This window comes from Nicotiana sylvestris, chromosome 6, assembly GCF_000393655.2.
Source record: "Nicotiana sylvestris chromosome 6, ASM39365v2, whole genome shotgun sequence".
NCBI classification, from domain to species: Eukaryota; Viridiplantae; Streptophyta; class Magnoliopsida; order Solanales; family Solanaceae; genus Nicotiana; species Nicotiana sylvestris.
Genome location: NC_091062.1, coordinates 89,555,405 through 89,574,684, shown reverse-complemented (window position 1 = coordinate 89,574,684; position 19,280 = coordinate 89,555,405). Strand labels below are relative to the sequence as shown.

Below are 19,280 nucleotides of genomic sequence, written 5' to 3'. Positions count from 1 at the left end.
GTGAATTTGACATAGAGTATAAACCTAGGATTGTGATCTAGGCCGACTTCGTGGCTGATTTCAGTCCCACACGGTTGCCTTTGTCTACCAATGAAGCGGTGATGGTGTCAAAAATGACATGGGGAGTCTAGACCTTGTTCACGGATGGGGCTTCCATTGTGAAAGGTTCTGGGCTCGGGGTAGTACTAATTACGCCCCCGGGAGAAACCCTGAGGCAGGCTATAAGAACTGATCCCTTGACTAACAATGAGGTCGAGTATGAGGCTTTGATTATAGGACTTAAACTGGCCCGGGGACTAGACTCTGAGGTCATTAAAATCAAATGCGGTTCCCAACTAGTAGTAAATCAGGTATACGAGAGGAATGCATGCAGCAACATATAGTGAAATTCTAGACTTTTCTCGCACGATTCAGGGAATGGTTAATCACCCACATCTTGAGGTAAGAAAATGCCGAAGCAGATGCACTGGCCGGCCTAGGCTCGTCCTCGAAAATGAAAGGATCTAACTCTAGTACGATCGTACAACTCATGCGTTCGGTATTGGATGTGAACGGTTATTATGAAGTAAATACGACCAATTTGGTCTGGGACTGGAGAAACGAGATCATTAACTATCTTGAGCACGGTAAACTACTCGAAAATCCCAAGACATCCCAGGCACTCCGTACTAAAGCAGCTCATTACTACTTCATGGGAGGCAAGTTGTATAGAAAGTCTTTCCAAGGCCCGTTGGCTCGATGTTTAGGAGCCTCCGAGGCTAATTACATCATTAGAGAAGTTCACAAAGGAATCTGTGAAAATCACTCGGGTGCAGAATTGTTAGTATTAAAGCTAATTAGGGCAAGATACTACTGCCCCGAATGGAACAAGACACTAAGGCATTTATTCAGAAAAGTGATAAGTGTCAATGCCATGCTTCGTTGGTGCATCAACCAGTAGAGCTATTACATTCGGTATTGTCGCCTTGGAAATTCATTAAATTGGGAATGAACATAGTTAGTCTGTTGTCGCGGCTCCTAGTAAGGTAAGATTTCTTTTGATTTTAACTGACTACTTCTCTAAGTGGGTTGAAGAAGTTCCTTACCAAAAAATTGGTGAGTGCAAAGCGATCGATTTCCTATGGGAGAACATAATTTGCAGGTTCGTGATACCAAAGGAAATAGTCTACGACAACAAGCCACAATTTATAGGCACAAACATCACAAAATTCTTTGAATACTTGAAAATCAAAAGAATTACATATTCACCATACCACCCTAGCACAAATGGCTAAGCGGAATTGACAAACAAAGTGACTATTCAATATCTCAAAAAGAGATTGGAAACAGCCAAAGCAAACGGACCGAAGAGTTAATCGGAGTACTATGGGAATACCAAATGACGGACAAGTCAAGCATGGGAGAAACACCTTTCTCTCTCTTATACAGAGCACATGTCCTGATCCTGGTGAAAGTGGGAGAACCTACCATGAGATACTTTCGGGCGGACGAAGAAGCAAACGACGAAGCATTGTTGGTTATATTAGAGTTGCTCGACGAACGCAAAGACTTGGAACATATAAGGTTAGACGACGTGAAACCCGATCTAACGATCATAGACGTGGAGGTGTGTCACTCGATCTACATATAATACCGTTGCAGCGTGAAACCCAATCCAAACATGATATTATTGCAGCTTGCAACCCGATCCAAACATCATAGTCGTGGCAGCATGCCACTCGGTCCACATAACAATTAATAATGAAATACCCATCAAGTCATAATGCTCATACCCAAAAAATGCTTGAATATCGACCACAAGCACACCAAGTGCATAACTACAACCCTGGGGAGACGAATAGTGCCATGCGCTACAAAAATTCAAGCACGATTAGGGTGCAATAAATGACCTGCATCTCAAGAGCCATCTTTCTCATATAACACCACAAACTACCTGAGATCACAACACTCGTGCTAATAAACCAGTAGTCTCACACTCACATGGCATAATAGAGTATCACATAGAAGAGCTGACGATGGAAATAACATCAAATGCCCAAAGACGCCTCCATAAGCGACGTTATGTTGAATGAACACGTCCGACCTGATGTAGAGCACACACTCACATTAGATCTACCACCGATCCCTAAGCCGATTCTGATCATCCCCAAATAGGTCTATAACCTCCCAAGGAACCCACAATGACCCTATCCGTAACATATACGATCGAGAGTCAAATCCGAAACAACTTCCACAGTCAACAACTAAAGGAATAAATCATTTCTCAGACATGAACTCTCCAATCATCGACAATACCAGAATCTTCATACCTAATTTCAATCTTTAACACTTAGATGACTAACACATCACACTCATACAATCATCCCGTGGGATATACTTGTTTGACTCAAAAGATATTAAAACCTTTTTGAGCAAATCAATCAAAGATGAAGGGGTAAATCTTAATCAGACATAATTAATTCCAGATCGAGAAGCTAAGAGAAAGGATCACACATGGGATAAAAGAAATATAAATGATCTTATTCAGATTCAATGTTGTATCCCTCATCAATAAATGAGGAAGTAGGTTTACATATTATTCTAGAGGTCATTTCTTCTGTCTCCAGAATACTCGAATAGAGCTTTTCATTCTTTAGAGGGAGGTAGGAGGAGCATCCCCCTTGTTGAAAGCTTTCCTTGGCTATATATAATCAAGGCATCTTTGCCCTTTGCTTGACTTGACATCCTCTTGCCACCAATGTGCCTTGGCCATGATTTTAGGCTCCACTCTTACCGACTCGTCGGATGTTAGAGAGGAGAAATGGAGTGGGCTCTATTAACTTTCACTGCCCGATTAATTAGACAGGGCGTTGGTCAACTCGGTCGTGACGGTCAGATTTTGTCCAATACAGTTAGTCCCTCCGTCTGTCGGGGTTGTCCTATGTTGGGCTCGATAGACATATCATGATCGTGACGAATTCAAGAGAAATCTGACTTACGACTCTTCGTTCCTTAGTCACATTTTGTGGGATTTTAGCGAAGTGGGGACGTTCTGTTGATCTCACTGGACCGTTGCGGCAGTTTCAAAACCGAAATGTCGTTGGGTATTGAAGCATTGTTTCATGGTTATCGCCATTATGACACACGTTTCTGGGATACTGAAACGGTTCGTGCCCTATCAGATTCGATTGGCGACTCTTGGGTTTCGTGCTCGGGGATATATGTCCCATATAAAAAAAGGAAGCTTGTCATTCGATTAACACACTTCTTCATATTTCACTTGGAAGAATTCTGCTGATATACTTTCTTTCCAGTACCTCAAATTTCTACGTGCCCCCTAATTTACTGAAAACTTTTATCTCTTCTTTCTGTTATTTCTTTGGCGTATTTCTGACAAGAATGGATGGTGATTATTCTCATGACAATCTCCCTATTGTTGATCTGGTACTGGAAAGTGCTGCTCAGATCGCCGGAGGGGCAGATGTGGTGGAGGATGAGGAGGTCCCATCAGTGATTGAGATCTTACCCCGCCCTGGGAGAGAGCCGACTAACTTCACTACTCCCGCCGAGGTCGAACTGGAACCTGTTCACTCTGTTCTGAGGGGGAGGGATATTGCAGAGTTGAAAGAAAGGTGGGAGATCCCCGGTTATATTGATATGCGATCGGCAGTGGGAAAAGACATAGTTCATTTCGACCGCCCCGGGTACTGTGTGTTCTACGCCTACCCATTCATTGTAGGGTACACATTTCCTCTTTCCCTGTTGGTGGTGTATTTTTGCCATTTCTACGAAGTGTGCCCCACCCAACTTTCGCCATATTTATACAAGGTATTCCTTATGCTTCTCAGTATGTTGAACTTGCCGGTCGTGAGGTCACTTTGGACCATATGCTCAGCATCTTTGCTCCTCAACTCATTCATGGTTCAATGATTCACATGCGTCCTCGAGGGTCGAGGGGTCTAGTGGTGAAGATGGATTATAGGACCAACCGTCGTTTCTACAAGAATTACTTTTATGTGCGGACTGAGAATACTGTGGCGGACGCAACGGGATTCCCTGAGAAATGGAACTTTGCACGTAAGTTTGTATTTTTAATCGTTGAAGTGCTCAACCATTTTTATGGGTACTAAACTTCATCACGTCTTTGAAACTGAGAGATTGCCCCCTCCGCCTGTTGAAGGTATCCGTGAATGGGTGGAGGCCATACTTCCCCATACGGTGGGGATTCGCACATGGTCGACCTTTCATGAGAGGTTCGGACGTAGGCCCCTTACAGGTGAGATGACGTCTTTGTCTATTGTTCTTTCTCTTTTTGTTTAGCCTCTTATGTGTCATTTGTTGTTGTCAGGGAGAGTGCGGAGAGCAAAGGTCCCTCCGTTAGCTTTTCGTCAGATGGTCGTGTCTACTCACCCTATTGCAATACCCATTACCCGACCTTTATCGAGGGCTGCTTTAGTTGAGTTTGTGGCCTTGGTTACTCCTGCGAGGGCCATTTCTCAGGATGAGGTTCTGACTGATGTCGTTCGTCCAATAGGTGGGTCACCATCTACTAGAGAAGAGGAGGGGTCGTCAAAGAGATAGAGAGTGGAGTTTGAGACGACGCCCCAACAGTAATTTATCTGGACAACTCTCCCCCGATGGGCTATGGAGAGGGCATTGTTGTGGCTCCCCTATAGGGACAGAGAAGACCATCGGAATTGTTGATGTTCGTGATCGACAATCAGATACTCATATCGCTGCCTCGGCTCAATCAGAGATCCCTGCCATTGTTGGTGACCAACAACCTGTCGTGATGGAGAATCAGACTTCTAGGGTCACCGTCGTGATTTCAGACATGCCCTCATCTTCTGTAGTGGGTCGTGCTCCACCTTCAGCAGCAGAAAGGGGAAAAGGCGTGGTGGTTGACGACTATGAATCTGAGTCAGACCTGGATCTCGATGATGTCAGGATGTTTGAAGAGGGCCTTACTCATTCGGTGGTTAATGCGGGGGGCTCGGCCCGTATTCTTCAGATCCCTTCCGGTGTCAATCTCTTGGGGGAAGGGGAGGAACTGGTGCCACAATTTAGCCTGTTATGCTCCGAGGCCGAGAATGAGTCCCTCCGGTCTGTTCCTGATGCTGATTTGATGGACGAGGTGGCCGCCATGGGCTTAAGGTTACATTGCATTTTACTTTCGCTTTCTTCTTCCGCCCTTCTCAGAAGTACAGTCTAACCCCGTCTTTACGTTTTCCATACATATATGGTGGAAGTGGAAAGCATTCATAGGGTCAACATCCAGGCAAAATTGTTTTTGAAGATACTGGAAAAGTATCATCGCTACCGCGACAGGTGTCACGAGATGCATGAGCGGCTGAGGACGGACCCCCGTAATTGGGCTCTTGCTGAGGAGTTGGAAAAAAGGGACCAGGAATTGATGCAAACTATCCACAGCAAGAGCTCACTCGAGGAGCAACTTCAAATTAAGGATGAAGAGCTCGAGTTAGGTAAGGGGGCCGCCGCAGAATGTGAGCATCTGCAGGGTACGTTGAGGTCGATGCAGTCGGAGATGGATCAAAACTTGGTCAAGGTCGAGGCGATAAGCATGGAGTGGATGAGAAAATTGACTGTACTGGAAAGTAAAGTCACTGGGTTGGAGAGCATTGAGAGTGCCTGGTCCGAGGCTTCGGCGAGGGCGACGGCTCTGGAGAACACCATCCATGTCCTCCAATCTGAACAGGAGTCGGAGAGAGCGATAGCTACCCTCAGGGAGGCAAGGCTCGAGGAGCGCATCGGCGTGATTAATCAAGAGGCATCGGTTTTGGGAGACCGTGTCGCGGCTCTGGAGGAAGAAAATGAGCGTTTGTTGGCTCAGGTTGAGTCCTCCTCCGCTGCCGTCCCCTGCCATATGCACGAGCTCTAGGTTTATGACGAAGCTCAGCGGGATATATATAAGAGTTTGTGGGAGGCAGGTACCGTGGCTGAGGCTGCTTATGAAGAGGCGTGAGCGAAAGCATGGGAGGCTCGCATCAACTGTGGGTATGACGCGTTGACACCTAAAGCTAATGGGGATGCAGATGATGGTAATGGAGAGCCTCTTGGAGATGGTGATGATGGTGATGGTGCTGGTGCTGGTGTTGGTGATGGCGGTGATGACGCCGAATGAAGAATGTTGTCCTTGTCTGTTTTTATTTTCAATTATTTGTCGATTATTGTCCATTCATTTTTTTTTGGTTGGCTTGGGCCATATGTAAGCGGCGATAGCCCGTACTGTGACTTTGTATAAAGGAGAGTTTTCTTTTTCTTTATTATTTGTCTTGTACTTCACCTTTATTTCAACTGCTTACGGCTTTGGTGTAAGATAGGCGCCTGTATAGCAAGTCCCGATTTTTCTTTCCTTCCAGTGATCTTCTGCCTTAGGAGTATTTCGATTAAGGTCGATATCTTCTCCATTTGGCAAAGGCCCTTGGCCTTAAAGGGTGTTATTTCGAACTTATCGAAATAACAGCCCGTCGTCGTTCGATCGAGGCCGAACCCTTCTCTTTTTTGGCGAAGGCCCTTGGCCCTAAACGGTGTTATTTCGAACTTATCGAAATAACAGCCCGTCATCGTTCGATTGAGGTCGAACCCTTCTCTTTGTTGGCTAAGGCCCTTGGCCTTAAAGGGTGTTATTTTGAACTTATCGAAATAACAGCCTGTCATCGTTCGATCGAGGTCGAACCCTTCTCTTTGTTGGCGAAGGCCCTTGGCCTTAAAGGGTGTTATTTTGAACTTATTGAAATAATAGCCTGTCGTTGTTCAATCGAGGTCGAACCCTTCTCTTTGTTGCCGAAGACCCTTGGCCTTAAAGTGTGTTATTTTGAACTTATCAAAATAACAGCCCGTCGTCGTTCGGTCGAGGTCGAATCTTTCTCTTAGTTGGTGAAGTCCCTTGGCCTTAAAGGGTGTTATTTCGAACTTATCGAAATAATATCCTGTCGTCGTTTGATCAAGGTCGAACCCTTCTCTTTGTTGGCGAAGGCCCTTGGCCTTAAAGGGTGTTATTTCGAACTTATTGAAATAACAGCCTGTCGTCGTTCTATCGAGGTTGAACCCTTCTCTTTGTTGGCGAAGGCCCTTGGCCTTAAAGGATGTTATTTCAAACTTATCGAAATAATAGTCTGTCATCGTTCGATCGAGGTCGAACCCTTCTCTTTGTTGGCGAAGGTCCTTGGCCTTAAAGGGTGTTATTTCGAACTTATCAAAATAATAGTCTGTCATCGTTCGGTCGAGGTCTAACCCTTCTCTTTTTTTGGCGAAGGCCTATGTCCTTAAAGGGTGTTATTTCGAACTTATCGAAATAACAACCCGTCGTCGTTCGATCAAGGTCGAACCCTTATCTTTTTTGGCGAAGGCCCTTGGCCTTAAAGGATGTTATTTCGAACTTATCAAAATAGCAACCTGTCGTCATTCGATCGAGGTCGAACCCTTCTCTTTGTTGGCGAAGGCCCTTGGCCTTAATGGGTGTTATTTCGAACTTATCGAAATAACAGCCCGTCTTCATTCGATCGAGGTCATACCCTTCTTTTTTTTTTGGCGAAGGCCCTTGGACTTAAAGGTGTTATTTAGAACTTATCAAAATAATAGCCCGTTGTCGTTCGATCGAGGTTGAACCCTTCTCTTTGTTGGCGAAGGCCCTTGGCCTTAAAGGATGTTATTTCGAACTTATCGAAATAACAACCCGTCGTCGTTCAAGTTTGGAGAGTCGGACATCTCCCGTGGGAGTCCCAGTCTGTTTGATATTGCTTGCATCAGGAGGTGCAGTGTCAGTGAATATGAGATGTTGACGTTTCGCTTAGGTTTGCGTTGTGTACGCATTATAGTTTTCTTATCTGACTCCTGCCATCCGGCCTAGAGATATCGCCGGCAGGAAGTATTTCGGTTGTGCTGAAGCAATTTTTTGTTCTTCAATCGAGATGTTCCTTTGTGCATTCACCCGCACGAGTCTTATGTGCTTGCTTGGGCGAAAAATAGGTGAGCATGATATTTTCCTCGCTCACGTCCGGTGGTCGGTGGGGGAGAACAGGTTGGTAACACTGTTTGCCTTGTTTGGTATATCGATGGTTGATGGGGCGAGGATTTCTAAGCTTGGTAATTCTACTCGGCTCTCCTTCTCCTAATGCGCTGCTCCCGTGTCTCGCGTAGGTTGAATTTTCCCTTCGTGCTTCTTTTTGTGGGTCATTGTGTATCTTGTCTTCGATCTGGGATAAACTAGGAAGTTTCACTAAGAAATCCCCACATACGGCGCCAAATTGTTTGACTCAAAAGATATTAAAACCTTTTTGAGCAAATCAATCAAAGTTGAAGAGGTAAATCTTAGTCAGACATAATTAATTCCAGATCGAGAAGCTAAGAGTAAGGACCGCACATGGGATGAAAGAAATATAAATGATCTTATTCAGATTCAATGTTGTATCCCTCATCAATCGATAAGGAATTAGCTTTATATATATTTCTAGAGGCCATTTCTTCTGTCTCCAGAATACTCGAAGAGAGCTTTTCATTCTTTAGAGGGAGGTACGAGGAGCATCCCCCTTGTTGAAAACTTTCCTTGGCTATATATAATCAAGGCATCTTTGCCCTTTGCTTGACTTGACGTCCTCTTGCCACCAATGTGCCTTGGCCATGATTTTAGGCGCCACTCTTACCGACTCGTTGGATGTCAGAGAGGAGAAATGGAGTGGGCTCTAGTAACTTTCACTGCCCGATTAATTAGATAGGGCGTCGGTCAACTTGGTCGTGACTGTTAGATTTTGGCCAATACAATACTTCCACAACCTTCCGCACCAGGTAGAAAAATCTGAACATCCATGATCATCGACTATGCTATTTCTATAGTACTAGACAAGCTGCCGTATTTCAACATCCAACACTTCTACCACAAATAGACCATCCTCAGGCTGCCCGAAAATAATGTGAGCATACTTTGAACATCTGAAATCTTCCCCCGCTCTTCCGAGATCGTGATATTCTTATCAACATCAAATCATAGCCTTGATCCTCAACTTCTAATTTCCATGCCTCTCACTGCACCTAACATGCTGTTATGCGAGAATACAAGAATTTTATCATAACTCCTGAACTACTAATAGAATAAATACTTCATTGGCTAGAAGCCTTTAATTTAACTCATTTCAGAAGATGAATCGCAACACACAACCAACTTGTCATAACCGCGAAAGACATAAAACTCAATTCATGGTCTAAACCGTCATAACTATTCCGGGACCCATTTACACATGACCAAGCCATCAAAATCAAATACCTCCAAATCAATTAATTCACGATGGATGTCAAGCTCACATGTACAATCACGAACCACCTGTATAGACTTAACGCACCATAGGAATCATTTCCATAACCTTGTTGATTCAAACCATTACTAACTCACTCAACTTCTCCCATTTTACTCTTGATCTGACTTCAAAATAATAGTTTTATTCAACACACAATGGACCTCAAACAACACTCATCCCGAATGATTCATATCACGAGACCGCATCGTATCAACACCCATAAGCCATTTGTACCATCCACATGCACTCAATAGTATCTTCAACTGGTAAACCCGTTCTGACAGATCTTCTATGAATATGAAGGTGTTTCCTTCCATCCCTCTAACATCGCACCACAAACTCGGTTCTAACATAGAAGCACTCCAAGTCCCTTTCATAACTCGCTGTAAAACTCAATCCTTAACCACACAACGGAGCTAAAATCTTTAGACACCGCACTTTAATTCTTGAACCCACTAGAATCATTATCGAGATTTACCCACTATGACTTGGTCCCGAATATACAACTAAACACTAGTGCTCTTCTAGCACATAAACACTTCCAAGGAAGCAGTGTGAATTCTTTTCCTTGCACATCACATCCACATTAAGCATAAATTCTGAGTCATCCCAACATCTGCACATGAATCGATAAGGTGAAATGTAGCACATTCACATTAAATTCCTTTCCCAAAATAACCTTGGTGTTTTTTTCTTGGTCATAACTGATCCACCAATGCACAGATAACCAGAAAGTTGCGCAGGCGCACAACCAGAAACTTTGCCAAACGTGTCTGAATCACTCTTAAACATTCCGGAATGACACCAAATTTTGCGTACAAGTTACAAATCATAATACAGACCTATCCCACGGCTCGAAATCCCAAACAGACATCAATAACACCAAATTCCACTTCAAATAAAACTTAGGAAATTCTAAAATTTTCAAAATGCCAACTTTCCATATTAGGTGCCGAAAGGCTCCCGGGCCATCCGATACTCGACCCGAACATATGCCCAAGTCCGAAATTATCATACGAACCTATTGGAACCTTTAAATTTTAATTCCAAGGTTATTTTCTCAAAAGTCAAACCTTGGTCAATTCTTCCAACTTAAAGCTTCCGAATTGAGAATTTTCCTTTAGAATCAACACCGAACTTTCCAAAATTCAATTACGACCACCCATACAAATCATAAAATATGAAGTGAAGTTACTCAAGGCCTCAAACCGCTGAACGACGCGGTAGAGCTCAAAATGACCGATCAGGTCGTTACATTGTAGGTGCTGAGAATAGGCTCAAGTACTCTTGATAGTCAATGAATAAATGATCATACCTTACATAGTTAGCAATAGAATATGAGCAAGTAGTACACTTTCCCTTAGAGGTCACATAGTTCTTAATCCATATTGGTGTCTTAGTGACTCTTTTGGCTCTACTATTCTCTGCAACTTGCTCAGTAACACTAGTTTCTTCTGCTGCTGGTTCAGCTGCTTGCACTAATTCATCAGAATATGTAGACTGTATATCATGCTGAGAAGCAGATGCATTGTCTTATGCTTTTATCTCATGATCATCACTGATGTGTGGTTCTGTTGTTTCTCCTGTTATTGTAGAAGCATTTTCATGTTGAGTTGTGTGATAGTGATCTAGTAGTGTATGAGCTTGAGAGTGATATGGTGATGGTGTATGAGCTTGAACCTGTCTGTTAATGTTTGTTATGTCAATTACTGGCATGAATAGCACATCCTCCTCATTTTCAATCTACATGGATCTAAAAGGAAAAATCCCTCTCCGAAGCTTACATCCCTGCTAACAAAGAAGGTCTTTGTATCCAGATGAAACAACCTATATCTCTTTTGAGTTTCAGAGTATTCCATTAACACTGTCCTTCTTGCCCTTGGGGCTAACTTGTCACTCATGGGTAAGTTGCTTGCATGGCACAAACAGCCAAACACCCTTAGATGATCCAGTCTAGGTTCCTTTCCATAAAGCAGCTCCTAGGGTATCTTTCCATCCAATATAACAGTGGGTAACTTATTGATCAAATAGATTGCAGTCTTTACACACTTTCCCCATGGAACAGAACTGTGAATCTTAAGAGCTATTTCCACCTCTAAGATATGTCTATGTTTTCTTTGGATTGTTCTATTCCGTTGTGGTGTATAAGCACAACTACTTTGACGAACTATACAAAGAGAAGAGAACAGCTCATGATATTATGAATTGAAAACCTAAGTGTCATTGCCTGATCTTAGCACTTTTGAAGAAACATCAAACTGAATCCTTACCATTGCTAAGAATTCTTTAAATACAATTGAGACCTCACACTTAGATCGAATTAGACAGACCCAAGTATATCTACTATAATCATCAACCACAATTACAAAGTACTGTTTTCTTTCAAATGTAGCCTTTCTATAGGGTCCTCATACATCAACATGAATTAATCGGAAAATACTACCAGATTTACTCTTACTAACTGGAAAACTTAACCTGATTTGCTTTGTCATTGGGCACACTGAGCAGGTTTCCTGTTGTTACACCCCGTACTTTCTTTACAAAGGATTTGTGAATGTAAGACCCCGTAAGTTTAATAACCTTGATACCGTTATAGATATATCTGATATGGTATATTGAGTGGAACATTTAAAAAAAATGAATTGAAAAAAATGATTTTATATAGTTATTAATATTACTACTTTTTAATATATTTTAAATTATACTCAAAATATAAGAAAGTTTATGAGATTTTCTTTATTATAAAGATAGAAATTATTTTATCACAAGAAAAGAAGGTTATCTTTTTTACTATTTTAAGAATTAAGCGTACGAAAATTTTACTCATTATATGAGATTAGGAAAATTATAAGTTGAGAAAATATACATATTTTTACATGGAGGCTTTAATGAAATAATAGTGTATGTATTAATTTTATATGGTACTACATGACCATGACAGTAAGTTATATAAAGTGTGTTAAAAGTGAGTAGTATTCTAAGTAATTTGGGATAGTTCTTAATTATGTGTATTATTGGTCAATTACCGGATAACGGGATATTACCTAATTAATTAATTAATTAATTATAGGATAAAAATAAAATCCACACCCCACCCCCATGTGGCAGCTTTTGCCTTTAAGAACATTGTGACTCGTATATATATTAGATTAGGTGGCATGACTCCACTGTTTCAATTTGCTTGCTGTAGTCTGACTTATAGGTGCTTTGGGATTGCTCTAGTAGAGGGGAAAATGTACATTTTATTGCAAGCTTTACTGGTAAATCTGGTTTTTTGTTATGGCGTGGATGATGAAAACCAATTAGATGTGCGAGAAGTGAATTCCTCTATGAGCTCAACATATTGAGGCTTATTGATGTTCTAACTTGCCTTTATGAACTATCTTCTCCATTTAAATTTATATGGCATAATTTGATGGGCATGAAGTATTTCAATTTATACGAGAATGTTGTTACTTTCAAATTTTCTTCATAATCTTACCAATCTGGAATTGTTCCTTCAAGTATGTGCCTGATTATGAGTTGGTATTAACTCTCTTCAAAGGCCTCTATCTAGAGTTGCAATCCTATCTTGTAACATACTGCATCCAAAGCTTGGGATTACATTCTCTTTTATCCGTTTTTGTTGGTTAAGTTTCAAGATGATAATTTCTGGTGCCATGCACCGGCAGAGATTGAAGTAAAGGTTGAACAAAAACAGTAGGAGAGGAAATAATTTTTTTTTTTATCTTATCATATTGAGGGATTGTCAAGAGAATCGGCTTAGGTATGTTAAGGTTATCCCTTCTTTTCTTATGACATGATCCAAGTAACGATACGTTAACGTAATGCTATTTCATAAGTGTTTCTACTCTTATCAGTTAAGGATGTCTATGTTATTCATTCCTGCAAAATGATATTCAAGCATGTCTAAGTATGTATCTAGTTCCCTATTGAGGTATTGGATAAAGATGTTAATGTTCATAATATAGTAATACATGTATCTTCATGCATATGCATTTACCACCAAGCTACGACCGGTTGGCAGTCATGCATATTTATTTACTACCGTGTTATGGCCGGTTGGGCAGACATGCATTTACCACCGGGCTACGGCCGGTTGGGCAGTTACCACCGGTTGGGTAGTTATGTATCATTATTTACCATCGGTTGAGCAGTCATACATGTACCACCGTGCGACGGCCGGTCGGGCAGTTACCACTGATCAGTTGGGCAGTCATGCATCATACGATATGGATAATAGAAATAGTCTCAAAGAGAAGCATTATATATATATATATATATAAGTATGATAAGTATGCATATACGGTGGCACTTCAGAGATTCAGGTTGATTCTTATATGTCTTTAATTAATGTTGACTTATTGTTATGTTTCAGTTCTGCCTTACATACTCAATACATTATTCGTACTGACATCCTTTTGTTGGGGACACTGCGTTTCATGCCTGCAGGTCCAGACAGACAGGTTGAGAGCCCTCCAAGTAGGCTATCAACTCAGCGGAAGATGTTGGTGCGCTCCATTTGCTTCGGAGTTGCGTGTTCGGTTAGTATGATTTAGACGTGCATTGTTTGGTATGGCGGGACTCTGTCCCGACCTTTATGACATTTATGTACTCTTAGAGGCTTGTAAACATATGTCGTGTACGTGAAAGTTTGTACGGCCTTGTCGGCCTATGTTTTGAATTTGTAAATGATCATGTTGGCCTATTAGGCCCGTATGTCACGTGTATATGATCATGTAATAAGAAAGATACATTACGTTAGTACTCGGTTGAGTAAGGTACCGGGTGTCCATCACGGCTCATCGGTTTGGGTCGTGACACCTGTACTACATTATTGACTTTATTATTTAAGCTAGGTATATGTTGCATTGCAACTGCTGATGGATATCCCAGCCTTAGGTGCCATTGTTCTGCTTTATTTCCACCTCTTGTTACTGATGCTCCTACTATTGGCTTGAACTCCCTTCGTAGAATGTAAAGACCATTACTTTCTCTACCAATCTCCATTACCTTGTCATTAATAAGTCCTTGAAACACATAGAATTTAGGGAAAAAGTGATTGAACACGGTAGCTCCTTGGTTAACTTTGACACTGAAAGTAGATTAAATTTGAAGTTTGGGACATCTAACACATTTGTGATTTTTTGACTTCCTAAGATCACTGTATTTCCTACACTTGCTATGGATAATTTACTTCATGTTGGAACTTGTACTCTACTCTCATGTTGTTTTTCTAAGTTCCTTAATTCTTCTAATAATTCCTTGCATGGTGTAACATGATGCGATGCTCCATAATTGATTATCCACTCACATGCGTAGGTGCAAGATAACAATGTAATAGTACCTGCCACCACATTTGAGGTACAATCACTTGGTGGTGGCTTGTTCAGCTGGCCCATCAACTGTGAGTATTCTTCTTCAGTGAAGAAATGTCCTTGTAGTTGATTTTCAGTTGTTGCATTATTGGCATATGGTCTGAAGCCTCCACTAGACTGTGCTTTACCACCCAACTGCCATGTGTTTCCACTAAATTGAGTTTTATTCTTGCTTTTAAAATTTGGAGGATATCCTACAATTTTATAGCAGTTTTCTTTCAAGTGAACCTTGTAACCACAATGCTTACATATTAACCCTGCACCCTTTGGTTTGAATCCTTGTGCCTTTCCTGCTAACATGGTGAGTGGATCCATGTGAGTGTCCACCACACCAAGTGTCCTTTGGCTTTTTGCTTTTTTGCTGAGTGACAACTACATAGGCTTCATTAACAATAACTAGTGATTTCCTTGCAAGTATGTTACTTCTTACATTCTCATAGCTTTCATTTAAGCTCATAAGAAACTGCAACACATGTTGTGATTTCAAGTGTTCAACAGATAACCTTGATTCCTCACAGTCATTTGAAGAGACTGGAGCCAAAATATCCAATTCATCCCATAGGTCTTTCATTTTTGTGTAATAAGTGGTCACTGAATCAGTGCCCTATCTCATTGTTGCAATTTCAGTCCAAAGGTGATAGATCCTTGTTAGTTTTGATCGATTGAACCTCTCCTGAAAGTCATTCCACCCCTTTCTCGCATCTGAGGCACAAACAATTCATGGCATTAATTCGATCGAAACTGTACTTCCAATCCAAGACAACACTATCACATTATACTTTTCTCAGTGCCCAATTAATTCACCTCTACATCTGCTCTTAATACAGGAACCATCTACAAATCCAAACTTACCTTTTCCTCTCAAAGCTAGCTTTATTGCCTGCTTCACAGGGCGTAATTCTCTAGCTTGGTGAGCTTAATTGGGATCAAAACTAGCCCTAGAGTATCCCCTGCTTGGAGTAATAGTGGGTGATTATGATCAAGCAAGCTTACCTCATTTCCACCATGTCTGCAAAATCTATTTTATGTAGTTAGCTCAATTTTACTGGAGCTTCATGTCGGAGTTGATCCTCACGACCGCCGCTCTGATACCACGAAGAAATTGACGTTGGAGGAAGCTCTACTGCTCAATCAATGGAGTAGTAGATTAGGACACATGAAACAATGGAATATTCTAGAATCGGAAGAAGAGAATAAAAAAGGGAAAGATATTTTCTTATTACTCAAAAGTGTACAATGTCAACCCCTTTATAGACTTTACCCTCACGTGACTATCATTCGCAATTAACCAACTCTAATAGTATTAACTAACTCTATCAATAATTAGATTAACCAACTAAGTTGACCACCTACTGCATTACGACTTTAATAATATGCTTCATATTTTACTAGCTAATATTTGTATAATAACCTGATTAATTCTTTAGATTAACAATCTAAGTATGATTATGTTAGCATATCAATTAGTTTAGCTTTTCTTTCTTCCTTTTTTAGATTTATCTTTTTGTTGCTTCATAATTTTGTAAAATGTCAAAAGGTATATAATTATTTTTTTAGGGTAATACCTGTTATTTACTAAATATTAAAGTAAAACAAAAGCTCCATGTATTATTAGTATAGCAGTATACAAGTGTTATAGGTGCATCATGGTATATTGTGATTACTTATATGTTAAATGATATTCATATTATTCTTGGTATACTGTATAGCACAACAACAATAACAACATATCCGGTATAGTCTCACAAATGGGATCTGGGGAGGGTAGGATGTGCACGGTCCTTACCCCTACCTTTAAGAAGGCAGAGAAATTATTTCCGGTACACCATAATTACAATTTTAGCACGATACTATGATTATCGGTATTTTAAATGGTATTCATGATATTCTTTTTACACTAAGTAGAATATCATGCTTACAGTTGAATCATGGTATACTTTGTTTGAGTATATTGAATGATATACCTAATATTCTTGATATACCATATTTAGTGTTGAATCGTGGTATTCTTTGTTTGAGCATGTTAAATAATATACCCAATTCTTGATATACTATATACATTGGTATATCATAAGTAGTGTTGAATCATATAATACATTGTTTGAATATGTTAAATGGTATTATTCTTAGTATATCAAACATTTGTATACCATAATTTCTGTTGAACGATAATAATCTCATATTACGGTTGAATGATGATAATCACATATTTTGAAAAAGTCATATACAAATATAAAAATAATAATAATAATAATAATAATAATAATAATAATAATAATAACACGGTAACTCTCAATAATTATAATCGATTACTGATTTTGTAGAAAGTATATTAATATTAATTTTAGGATTTGGTTATTTCTCTAAAAAGAATAAAAATTAGAATAAAAGTTAAAAAAATGGTAAACTATGAGCCCGTTTGGATGAACTTATTTTAAGTTACTTTTAAGCCAAAATAGCTTTTAAGTCATAAGTTAGGAATTTTAACTTTTTGCTTTTGGCTTATTTTTGTCATTTTAGCTTAAAAACAAGGGGTTTTGACACAGTTACCCACAAAAACAAAACTATTTACTTGTCTACCCATTTGTTTTTCTACCCATAAACTAATTACATTTCCTACCCATAGTAGTTTTTGTGAGTAATTTTTTCTTTATTCTCCAATTCTTTTTTATTTCTATGCTTCTTTTCTTTTTTTCTTTTTTTCTTTTCTTTTATCCTTTTCTTTTTTCTCATTTTCTTCCTTTTTTTCTTCTCTTTTATTCATTTATTTTTGCCCAAATCGTATTATTGTTATTTTTACCACAACTTATTTCACACTCAAATTTCACTCCTTCTTTACTTTTTTTATTTTGATTTTTTTCTTTATTTCTTGTTCCTTTTTTAATTCCACGTGATTGTCATGCAAACCTTGATCTCCTCCCCTACAAATATTAGTACATACTCTACCATTAGCAGTAACACCAACCAGTGATGGAGCAAGACAATATAATCTACGGCCACTAAATCTCCATATGTACTAGTTAGAATAGAAATGATAATAAAATATTGAAAAATACAATAAAAATATAAGTAGCAAGAAAGACTTCTAGTACCACATGATACCAATATGGTATACATGTATACCAACAGAGTATATGATTGCTCTAGAATATTGCTACAACTATTTGTGACTATACTACTGTACCAAAACATTAAAGGATACAATAAAAGTATGAAAAAAATTACATGCTCGCATTGCAAGCTAATATTCGCAAAGCAACTTGCTCATTCCATATACTAACAGGGTATATAGTTGTATGGGTCGTTCCAACAATTGCCTATACTTATAAAAACTATTACATAATACACATAATCTATATCCATCAGCACAAAAATTTTCCAGCACTGCAAATCACGTTCATATAAATAATTTCAGAATAGAATTCACTTAAAAATGCAGCCAAAACAACCAAAAAAATGTGCAAACTACCATATGTTATCAATATGGCATATAGCTATACCAACATGGTATACATTTTTATTGGTTAATTCCCGGCAACTATATGACTATACTACTATTACATAACACACATGCATAAAGAGGAAAATAAAAAAATAGTGTACCACATATTAATATAATAAAGTATTTCAAGATATTGATCTATATTACTATTATTAAAAGAAAATCAAATATTGTACTAATAAATGCAGCTAATACAACCAAAAAATGATTCAACTAGCATATGATACCAATATAGTATATAGCTATACTAATAGGGTATATAGTTGGAATGAATTGTATACCAAAATGGTATGTTTGTATACTATTTGAGTATACAATACAAATTCGTCTTCTTCTCTTGTTCAACTATATTTCAACCCAAACTTCTAAAATCTACTATAAAATCCCCACCAAATTGATTAAAACTTTAGCTACAACCTCCAATCAAATTTCCAAACAAACCCATATAGGATCGGATCAAAATAATTTAAAACTCAAACAAACCAAGTCATGAGTTTCAAATTTCAAAGTCCTTCAACGGTGGATTTGAATTTATGTACAATAAATCCCAATTTACCTGGTAAGTGCGGATGAAATGGTTTTTGATTCAACCCAAAAAAGAATCCAACATTGGTTTTTGGTTCAAATTGTAAGAATGGCGAGAAAGAAGGATATATGAAAAAGAGCGAGACAGAATGGGAATTTTCAAAATGAAAAAAAACAGAACGCTATGCTAACCCTCTCGTGCTGACTTCCTTCCCCAATTCATATTCGGTGTTGTTCTGCTTCTATTTCATTTTATCGGGTAAATAGTTTGGGCCCCATGGGTAGGAGTAGTAAATAGTTTGGGTCTGGGCATTAAAGGGTAAATAGTTTAGAATTAATGGGTATAAAATGAGAGTTTCTCTAAAAACAAGTGCTTAAAAGCATTTTTTTAGTTTATCCAAACACTACAAAATGACTTAAAAGCGATTTTGATTTAAAAGCAGTTAAAACAAGCCCATCCAAACGATCTCTATTTCACGCATTAGAGGATATATTTAGCACTTTTCAAAAGCAAAACTATGACAGAAGGCAGTGTAATAATAGTATAATACTCCGATACTGTAGGGAAGCTAATACGACTTTTTC

The 19,280-nt window shown here is 39.3% G+C and overlaps 1 non-coding gene across 1 annotated transcript; it reads left to right on the top strand.

Annotated features, from left to right (window-relative positions):
- Positions 1 to 12,567: 12,567 nt before the first annotated feature.
- LOC138872269 (small nucleolar RNA Z266) lies at positions 12,568 to 12,665 on the top strand. The gene has a single exon (XR_011400736.1). It is a non-coding gene; the product is annotated as a small nucleolar RNA Z266 (small nucleolar RNA).
- Positions 12,666 to 19,280: the final 6,615 nt, after the last annotated feature.